The following is an 11192-nucleotide window of genomic DNA, read 5'->3' as shown; positions in this document are numbered from 1 at the left end:
AGCGTCGGATCGGGGAGCAAAGTAGGGGCGACTCATATGTTCTACATGTGAGGGGTTTAGCCCGCTAACGAGCCTTGCCTTCTAAGCAATGAAAACAATACGTCACCAAAACCTGCCATAGTCAACAAGGTTGAAACTTCCAGGAAAAAACTTCGAATTAGGAGGGACATCTTCCTGATGAACTGTGACCGTACCCCAAACCGACACAGGTGAACAAGTAGAGTATACTAGGGCGTTTGAGAGAACCATGTCGAAGGAACTCGGCAAAATGGCCCGTAACTTCGGGAGAAGGGTTGCTCTCCTATGAATTAGGAAAGCGGCACATACCAGGGGGTAACGACTGTTGATTCAACATGATTTTACTTGGTTGGGAAACTCAAGTTTTATGGATGGCAAATGGATGTTCATGGAATCATAGGGATAGGGACTCTGACAAACATGAAAAAAGAAAGTAAAAAAAAAAAAAACTTAAGGCCACCAAGAGAATCGGATTATCCAACGTAAAAAGAACTAATCAGGCTCAGAAAAAGAAAAACAACCACCACCACAACTGACAGACAGAACAAGCTCAAGCTGGCCAAACTAGGGCTGCACAACGGGTAGGGTGGGTAGGATATGGCATATACCCGTCACCCTACCCGTTTACTGGCGGTTAAGAAAATCTTTACCCGCCACCCTACCCGTCAAATAATGGATAGGGTAGGATACGATTAAAAAACTGGCGGGTAGGGTAGGGTTGGCGGGTATGGATAGGGTATGTGCACTCTTAGGTAGGGTGGGTAGGATATGGCCTATACCCGCCACCCTACCCGTTTACTGGCGGTTAGGAAAATCTTTACCCGCCACCCTACCCGCCAAATAGTGGATAGGGTAGGATACGGTTAAAAAACTGGCGAATAGGGTAGGGTTGACGGATATGGGTAGGGTATGTGCACCCCTAGGCCAAACAAAAACAAACAGCCACAGTGACGGCTATATAATAGACCGACTTCCTCCAGTTCAGTAACTCCGAGTCCAACAATCTCATTCGCGCAGCAAGTCTATCCCATCATTGAGATTCATTTCAGGTGTTTTCATCGCCCAGGCATTTAATTTTGCAATCTCAACAGCCTCTGATCCGTAGTTGAACGCATGTAGATGGGCTTCTTTTCCTACTGCAAGTGTCGGATAAGTCCTAGTTGTGATACAAGCTTTTCCTCCGGCACAGAAGCTTTCCACCACTGAGTGATCGATCTGCAATCACAGTTGAACTAATTCAAACTAACAAATATGCGCAGCAAAAATAACCATTTAATCGTATTCCAACCCCTACAAAATGATCAATGCTACAGAAGAAAACTATAAAAGAAGAAAGAAATTATTACCAGGCATCTTAAAGAAATTTCCCCATCAACCAAATCAACATCCACAAATGCCCCATACGAGGGTTTCTTTAGTCCTTCTCCTTCTCCTCTTAAGGATGACATATGTTTATTGCAAACATCAAGTTAGTTTGGTTATAAAATGGCAGCTTCAAAAACGTTTATAATTTTTTTTTGTGATTGTCACCACCAGAACCCATAAGCACTACATACTTGTCTTCAGATTTTAAAATCCTAAAGAATACTGCTGTATATTCTTCCAAGTCTTTAGAAGCTAAGGTTTACAATCCAAATGGTCCAATCCCACCTTTGACAGCAGCACCTTTTTCACCACTGAGCTGTTGGGCGTCAACCCATGAAGGATCAAAGACTTCTGCATTTTTTAAATTCGGTATGCGAAACGTAACTTCGATATCGGCCTGTGAAAATATTATAGCAAGTAAACAAACATCTGAAAACCAAGACCATGAAATAGAGTTGAGAATTGAGTTTTCAGAACATACCTGTGCCGCTGTTATGTTTTCAACTTCAAAATGTTGTCCCTCAGTCAGAAGTTTCTTAGTGTACTCCATTTCATTTATTCTCAAGGTTTCGAGTTCCTTGATTGGCCATTGTAGGAGTTGTCTTTCATTTTTATCCAGCCATAATGTCCTCGGAATCGACTGTTAGATCAAATCAAAGTTTTCGTTTAATCGTTATATTCACAAAGATAAAAACAAAAAACTGTGATAGTCTAATAAACAAACCTGAATACCAGCTCATTGACCCATCCCCACAGTATCCTTCTGTTTTTCACCTCATCGAAGAATGTTTTAGATGCATAGAATTTGCCATAATCCAATCTTAGACCAGTAACTGGAGAATAAGGATCGCCTACCGTGTTCTCAGGTACATAGTACTCACCATTGTTCACAAAATAATTCCCCACTGTATAAAAATCGGTAAATGTATCCTGAATGCTCACCTTCAAGACATACTTAATATCGTCTCCCTTTGCAGAAGTGTCTAATGCTTCTTTCCCTTTCAGTGACACAGGAAAAAAATCCAGGCATTCCCACATACCGGTATTTGGTTCCGCAGAGTGAAATGCATATTCAGATTCTGTCCATGTCATGAAGTCATTACTTTTAAACAACAAAGCAGCCACTTTGTTATTTTTCTCGCTTCCTATTAGAATTCTCCAATACCCATCTTCACCTAACCATCCAGTAGTCGGGTCTCGAAACTTATCTGGAGTAATGTCATCCGGTCTCAAGATAATAGGATTTTGGTCTAGCTTTTCCCATTCTACCAGTAAGGGATCTGACAAATCCTTTGGCACAGCAATGTTCTGAACTTGTCCGTTGTTTAAATCAATGCCTGTGTAGAGCATCACCAGCTTGTTACCAGGGAGGATAGTGGCAGAGCCTGACCAACACCCGTTGATATCATACGTTTCCGTAGGTGACATTGCAACATCAAGGCGAAACCAGTTGACCATATCTTTTGACACAGAATGGCCCCATGAAAGTGCACTTTCCCAAATGACAGCTTTGGGATTGTATTGGTAGAATAAATGGTAGATACCATTATTGTGAGCACTCAAATCACGAAGGCATCCGAACGCTCATAACCAATCATCGTATTCTAGAGTGATTTGTGATGATGATATCTTAGTGTTGATTCCTTGGCTCAAAACCTTCGGGTTTATCACAGCCTCATCTAACAACTCCATGCGAGGCGTTTGCGCACGGGATATAGTTAAAAATAAAGAAAGCAATACATACAAATAAAGATCCATGGGGTTAGGCAAATATAAAGTGCTGAAATATAAACAAGACCGAGGTTTACGTGGTTCAGCACTAAGGCCTACGTCCACGGGGTTGGTAGTTTCACTATGTTCTTCGCGGTTACAAGAGTAGTCGAATGACTTTTGGGTTTACATGTATTTTCTCTTCTAAAGGATTAACTTACACTCGAAATCTCTCTCTCCTTCCCTTCCTGATTTTTCCGATCCTTTAAATCTTGATTTTCTCTGGCCAGCAGAGCTACAACAACTGCGTAAACCTGCTGGCTCTTCTTCAATTCTTCAAGCTCATCCATCAGTCGATGTGATTGGTTGGACCCTTGATTGGGAGTCCCCGCCCGTGCCACTACGGCCATGGTGCCGCCTTCCTCTACGGTCTGCACTAAAGGTGGCAGAGGTTCAGCTTCGGTTGCTGGCATTTCCAAATCGGGGTGAGTGCCCCTCTGCTGTGCTAGAGCTGCCGGTATGGTTTGATTTTGATCATTTGTTGGTGGCATTCCGAAAGTTGGAAGGTGCATGAGTTGGTATGTTCTGGATTCATCCACCCTTTCTCTTGGTTGATGAAATTGATTCATAGCACAAGTTTTGCTAGCCTCTGCAGCCTTCGGGACTACCGCAGCCGCACCGTACTTTGTCGACGCTGCTCTGAGAGCCACGGCTGCAACTAAATTAGCGTTCATAGGTGAAGTGATTTCCGCAGTATCTTGCCTTTGACTGGTCATTTTAGCTTTGTCTCCTTTCTGCTTGCTTCGGGTGATGACCGGGGTCGTCCTGGGTGTTTCCTTTGACAAAGCTTTGGATTTTCCTGCTTCCTGCGTCTTTTCAATCACGGGTCCTTTTGTCGACAATGAAATCTCGCAGAAACTCGCCTTCTTTACTCACAATCTGTTCTTTCTGCACAAGGGAATTTCAAACAGCGAAAAACGGGAATATCCGCGTGAATCGGGTTAGTTGGCGAAATATCTTCCTCCAGGAGAGTATTAATACATACGAGTTACAATACACGGGTTAAAGTTTTATTAAAAGAGATCCTTTTAAAAATGCAAGTAGATCCTTTAAAAAAAACTATGAAAACCCCCCTGAGAGACAGGTTTGCACGAGATCTAAAGAAAAACGTAAATCCATGGATCAAAACAATAAATCTTATCGAAGATAATAGGTGCGTTTTTGAATATAATAAAGTTAACAAATGATCTATACGGTCCGAGCTAATAAATCAGAGCAATCGTATGCCAGTTTAAGGTGAAATCACAGGACAAGATAAATCTTTTACCGGGACGAAGTCCCTGTTTCTAGCGCCAAATTGTGAGCACTCAAATCACGAAGGCATCCGAACGCTCACAACCAATCATCGTAATCTAGAGTGATTTGTGATGATGATATCTTAGTGTTGATTCCTTGGCTCAAAACCTTCGGGTTTATCACAGCCTCATCTAACAACTCCATGCGAGGCGTTTGCGCACGGGATATAGGTAAAAATAAAGAAAGCAATACATACAAATAAAGATCCATGGGGTTAGGCAAATATAAAGTGCTGAAATATAAACAAGACCGAGGTTTACGTGGTTCAGCACTAAGGCCTACGTCCACGGGGTTGGTAGTTTCACTATGTTCTTCGCGGTTACAAGAGTAGTCGAATGACTTTTGGGTTTACATGTATTTTCTCTTCTAAAGGATTAACTTACACTCGAAATCTCTCTCTCCTTCCCTTCCTGATTTTTCCGATCCCCCTTCCTCTCGGTGGAGAGGGGGTATTTATAGGGTTAGAGTGTGGGACCCATCTCTGAAGGCCGTTGGAACCTTATCTTCTAGTGTCTTGTGTCCATCACGCAGAGGTCTGCGTTTGCCACTTGATCACGCAGAGACATCCTCGCTCGTCCCACGGGTTGATCGACACGTATACTGCTCAGAGTGTTTAATGAGGGTGATTGAGATGCCTGCTCGTGTCAGACAAGTGTCTTCTGCCCCTGTCACGTCCGTGTCAGCTAACTTTCTCTCCACCGTTGATCTTCTTTTGGGGATGAGATAAAGTAACTCCTTGGGGTTTATTTGGTGTTCCGTAGTGCATCGTATTTTGATGTCTTGGTCTGCATGCTTTCCACGTATCTTTCTATATACACGTGTCATGTTTCATGGGTCCTGTTTCATGAGATATATGTATACACAATTATAATACATAGGTCCTGTTTCAAATAGAAAGCAATGCGAAATCTAGTAAGAGCAACTGCAGTGGTGCGAGTATAACCAAAGACCAAAGAGGGAAAAAAGGATCAAATTTTGGGCTTAGTATGGTGTGTGACGCTACGGTGGAAAGACTAAATTTGGTCAGACGTACATTATACGTTCGCCTGGTGTGGGGCGTAGACTATACCAACGCCTGATTGGGACGTGCACTAAAAAAAAAAAAATGAAAGAAGTGGGGCGGAGGTATAAAGCCCGCCCCACTAAATTGATTTTCAAAACAAAGAATGGGGCGGGGGTATAATGCCCGCCCCACTAAATTGATTTTCAAAACAAAGAATGGGGCGGGGGTATAATGCCCGCCCCATACAAAATAATTAAAAAAAAAAATGGGGCATAGACTTTACATACGCCCCATGTGGAGCGTAAACTATACTAACGCCTGGTGTGAGGCGTAGACTATACCAACGCCTGATGTGGGACGTGCACTATATGTCCGCCTGGTGGTGGGGCGTGAAGTATATCAACGCTCGACTATATCTGGGTTTAGTCTTGGTCCCAGACCAAATATACTCTGGGTTTTAGTCGTTGATCAAAATTTGATCGATAGTACGTTCCACTATGTCTGTTCAAAAGACCAAATATTTGGGTTTACTCTCCCACTGTGGACGCTCTAAGAACACTAGCGTAACACCCTTGGAACAAATTATGAAAAGATTGCTTATGTAGTAGATTAGACAGACTTACCATTTGGGTCTGTTAATTGTTTGTTGAAGATGTTTGAATGCGAATCAAGTAACAAAAACAAAAATGTCAGAATTTTACTCTTATAAAGCTGAAATACCAATATGATGAAACTAAACTGCAAATGATTATAAGCACTAAATGAGAAAGCAGAAGAGCTTATCGTTAATCCAGTTTTTTGGGGACTGAAAGTGATAACCTGTTCTGTTAATTCCTAACCCGTCTGATGATCCAGTTTCTGACATGACTTGGTTAAATGCTCAGACAGTTCCTTATGAGATTCAGACTTTGTAAACTCTCAGAATAGAACTAAGGAAGAAACATAGAAAATATAAAAGAAGTACAGGAGATAGGAAATTACCAGGTATATTACTAGTTCAAACAATTCTAAATAATTAAGAGGACAACTAAGCAAGCAACTTTGTGCTGATTATAATATACAATGACTCTTGACTTGAAGAAATTTGTAATATTTAAATCTTTCATTAATCTTGCCTCCACTTTACATTCATCCCCTCTGTAACTTTCAGTGTGAGAGATGCTGATGCGGATAGCATACCAGCTCCCACTACCAGATCCATATGATGGTGACCATACTTGCAGCACCATCAATGGCATCAGCAGTATTCTTCCCTTAGTGCAAGAATTATATAGACCCTCGACATTGTTAATAGTATTTGGGAAAATTCAGAAGGGAAAAGAAAAACAGAAACAGGAGGGGGCAGAGAGCCAGAAACTGGAATCTATATGTTAACTGTGTTCACATGTGAAAAACGGGAAAACAATAGAGGATGCCAATATTTGCAGTACGGAAGACATTCAGCATCACTCTAAATTTCTATTGCAAGAATACAGTAACATGGACTGATTTTCCCAGAGTTGTAACTCCTCCTCTAATGATAATTGACCTTATGTTTAAGCTGCGAACAACGAACTTATCTCATGGCCAAGATTCATTTTAGGTGTCTGCATTGTCCATGCATTTAGTCTCTTAATCTCAACAGTCTCAGTACCGTTGTTGAAAGCGTATAAATGAGCTTCCTTTCCTACTGCCAAAGTTGGATAGACTCTAGTCGTGATACATGTTTTTCCACCAGCACCAAAGCTTTCTACTACTGTATGATCAATCTGCAATCGAATTGAACAAATTTAAGTAGAAATAGTTTGTTCCTCTCACTCTAAAACAACAAAGGAAGATAGATTTTTTTTACCAAGCTTCTCAGAGAAATTTCACCATCAATCAAGTCAACATCCACAAAAGCCCCAGATGAGGGTTTATCTAATTCTGCTTTTAATGATGACCTGGTACCACCAGAACACATAAGCACAACAGGCTTGTCTAGAGCTTTGAAAACCCTGAAGAATACTGCTGTGTATTCATCTAAGTCCTTAGAAGCTAGAGTTAACAACCCAAACGGTCCAATGCCACCTTGAACAGTAGCATCCTTCCTTCCGCAGAGCTGTTGGGCGTCATTCCATGAAGGATCAAATGATTCTGCACTTTCTAAACTTGGTAAACGAAATCTAACTTCGATATCAGCCTGTGAATATTCAGAATCATAGTCATAAAAATATGGCTACTAAGTTTAACACATTGCTCTTAAATTGATTCTAACTCGGAATACCTATGCAGCTGTTATTCCTTGAACTTCAAATAGACTTCCTTTGGTGAGAGGTGTCTTTTTCAACTTCACTTCGTTTGTTCTTAAAGTTTCGAGCTCTTCGATTGGCCACTGTAGAAGTTGTTTTCCATTTCTATCCAGCCACAGTGTCCTTGGAATTGCCTACAATACAAGATTGGTTAAAAACTACTAGTATTAGCAATATCATTTACAGAAGAATCAGCTATTCTATCATATTAAATAATTATCACTGATATAAACAAACCTGAATGCCAGCTAGGGCTGTTCATGGTCGGTTTTGGTTCGGTTTCTAGCCAAACCAAAACCGAAACCAATATTATTGGTTTCTAAAAATCTAAACCAAACCAATCCATTAACCATTGGTTCGGTTTCCAAATGGTTCCAGTTGGTTTCGGTTTGTCCCAGTGGTTTTTGGTTAACCAATAATTATGTCAAACCAAAAAAAAATACAAATTTACAGATAAAAAATCGTAGTTGCCGATAGTATTGGTTTACACAAATATACAGACAAAAAAAAATCAAGAATAGTTAAAGCTTACTCTAATTCTAGAGATCAAATGAAGATATATAATATATCTTAATTTATATATTGACAAATAAAAAGAAGGAAGACGGGAAGAAAAAAGTCGAATAGCAGCAGCTGTAGTTGGGGGGGAGAAGGGAGGTGGCTGAGAGAAGGAGAAAGAGAAAGAGGGAGAGTATCATAATGAAATATTAGATTTAGGGTTTCTATTTATCCTCTAAATTAATGGGTAGAATCTAATACTTTTAAATCGACGGTAGAAATTAAGTTTAAAAATTAATCGGTTCCCCAATGGTTTTTGGTTCGGTTTTCAGGTCAAACCAAAACCAAACCAGTAATGTCGGTTTTTCAACATTTTTTACCAAACCAATCCAAATCTAAATGGTTTGGTTCGGTTTCTTGCTTATTGGTCTGGTTCGGTCGGTTTCCAATGGTTAACCGACACCATGTTCAGCCCTAATGCCAGCCCATCCTTTAGCAAAATCATCTGCTGCAGAATCGGATTCGTTAACCCACGCCCACAATATCCTTCTGTTTTTCGCCTCATCGAAGAATGTTTTAGACGCATAGAATTTCCCGTAATCAAATTTCAGTCCTGTAGTTGTTGAATAATGGTTACCTGGAGTGTTATCAGGTACATACTCATCCTTGTTCAGATAGTAATCCCCAACTGTGTAGAAATCTGACCATGTTCTTTGAACACTCACCTTTAAGATGTACTTAACATTGGCTCCACTCGCAGAAGTGTCTAATCCTTTTTTACCTTTCAGTGGCACAGGAAAGAAATCTGGACATTCCCAAATACCAGTATCTGGTGCAGAATGGAAGTTATTTTCAGATGCTGTCCATGTCATGAAATCTTTACTTCTAAACAACAACGCCGTCCCCAGATTACTTCTCTCACTCCCAACTAGAATTCTCCAATACCCATCTTTACCTAACCATGCAGTTGTCGGATCCCGGAACGAAGTTCCGTTAATGCCATTGGGTGGCAAAATCAATGGATTTTTGTCTAGCTTTTTCCATTCTACAAGTAAGGGATCCGATGAATTCTTTGGCACAGCAATGTTCTGAACTTGTACATTATTTATATCTATGCCAGTAAAGCATCACCGGCTTGTTACCAGGGAGGATAGTGGCAGAACCTGACCAGCACCCATTGACATCAAATGAATCCGTAGGGGCCATTGCAACATCAAGGCGAAACCAGTTGACCATATCTTTTGATACAGAATGGCCCCAGACTATATCACTTGCCCATGCAGCAGCTTTAGGATTGTATTGGTAGAAAAGATGGTAGATTCCATTATAATACATTGGTCCTGTTGCAGATCATGAGAGTTCTTTTAAGAACACCATTGTAACTCTAAGTAACTAAACAACAAAGATTTCTCATGTATGTGTAAGAGCTAAGACTGGCTTACCATTTGGGTCTGGTGAATTGTTGTTGGAGAGGTTTGAATGCCATCCAAGTAAGAAGCATGAAACAATGTTAAAATAGTACTTCAGTTGATAACACATAGCAAGATTGGTAACAATGAGCAAGAAAACATAAAACAGTACTAGTTGAGATAATAATAATGGAACTGCTAGCAAGGGCTAAAACTTTCAATCCCATTTTATGTTAATGCTTGTGAAACACCAAAATTCCACGGGGTATGATCGCCGTTTATCTCCGAGAAATAAATGACGGAGGTCCGGGATTAGATTAAGTTGAAATGCTGATTATATATGATTAGTTAAGTTGAAAAACTAATCAAACAAACTAATGATGATATGTACAATCAAGTGAGAAGTGAGAACTTACCATTGATCCAGTTCTTGGGAGACTGAAAGTGATAGCCTGTTCTGTTAACTCCAACCCCATCCAATCCAGTTTCTGATATGTCGTTGTTAAATGCTCGAACCCCATAGTTGCTTATGAGAGTACAGCATAAGAAGATGAAAATCATTTTAATCAAATGAACAGAACTTTCTAAAATCGCCATCAGTTACAATCAAATCTAAGAACAGAGAGTAAGGAAGAAACGTAAAAAAGAAGAAGAAAACGAGATGATGATGATGATAAAAAGCCAACACCAGGCTTTTTTACTTCAAACTCTTGGATTTTTAATCAAGAAGACAACTAAGCAACTTGTACTAACCCTGATTATAATATACTACATCTTGACTTTAAATAATTGATAAGTAAAGTTTTTATTTTATTAATTATGAATTAGGAATATTCAATATAAGATAATTGTAATATAATATTAAAATCTTCCTTAACCTTGAATCTGCGTAAACCTGCTGGCTCTTCTTCAATTCTTCAAGCTCAGCCATCAGTCGATGTGATTGGTTGGACCCTTGATTGGGAGTCCCCGCCCGTGCCACTACGGCCATGGTGCCGCCTTCCTCTACGGTCTGCACTAAAGGTGGCAGAGGTTCAGCTTCGGTTGCTGGCATTTCCAAATCGGGGTGAGTGCCCCTCTGCGGTGCTAGAGCTGCCGGTATGGTTTGATTTTGATCATTTGTTGGTGGCATTCCGAAAGTTGGAAGGTGCATGAGTTGGTATGTTCTGGATTCATCCACCCTTTCTCTTGGTTGATGAAATTGATTCATAGCACAAGTTTTGCTAGCCTCTGCAGCCTTCGGGACTACCGCAGCCGCACCGTACTTTGTCGACGCTGCTCTGAGAGCCGCGGCTGCAACTAAATTAGCGTTCATATGTGAAGTGATTTCCGCAGTATCTTGCCTTTGACTGGTGATTTTAGCTTTGTCTCCTTTCTGCTTGCTTCGGGTGATGACCGGGGTCGTCCTGGGTGTTTCCTTTGACAAAGCTTTGGATTTTCCTGCTTCCTGCGTCTTTTCCATCATGGGTCCTTTTGTCGACAATGAAATCTCGCAGAAACTCGCCTTCTTTACTCACAATCCGTTCTTTCTGCACAAGGGAATTTCAAACAGCGAAAAACGGG

The 11192-nt window shown here is 40.7% G+C and overlaps 2 pseudogenes; both read right to left on the bottom strand.

Annotated features, from left to right (window-relative positions):
• Positions 1 to 1023: 1023 nt before the first annotated feature.
• On the bottom strand, positions 1024 to 3141 carry LOC113324829 (annotated as a pseudogene).
• A 3281-nt stretch (positions 3142 to 6422) lies between these two features.
• LOC113323871 lies at positions 6423 to 10494 on the bottom strand (annotated as a pseudogene).
• Between the last annotated feature and the right edge of the window lie 698 nt (positions 10495 to 11192).

The sequence above is a fragment of the Papaver somniferum genome, chromosome 11, assembly GCF_003573695.1.
Source record: "Papaver somniferum cultivar HN1 chromosome 11, ASM357369v1, whole genome shotgun sequence".
Lineage (NCBI taxonomy): Eukaryota > Viridiplantae > Streptophyta > Magnoliopsida > Ranunculales > Papaveraceae > Papaver > Papaver somniferum.
The sequence above is the reverse complement of the archived record's forward strand: the minus strand, read 5'-3'. Positions and strand labels throughout refer to the sequence as shown.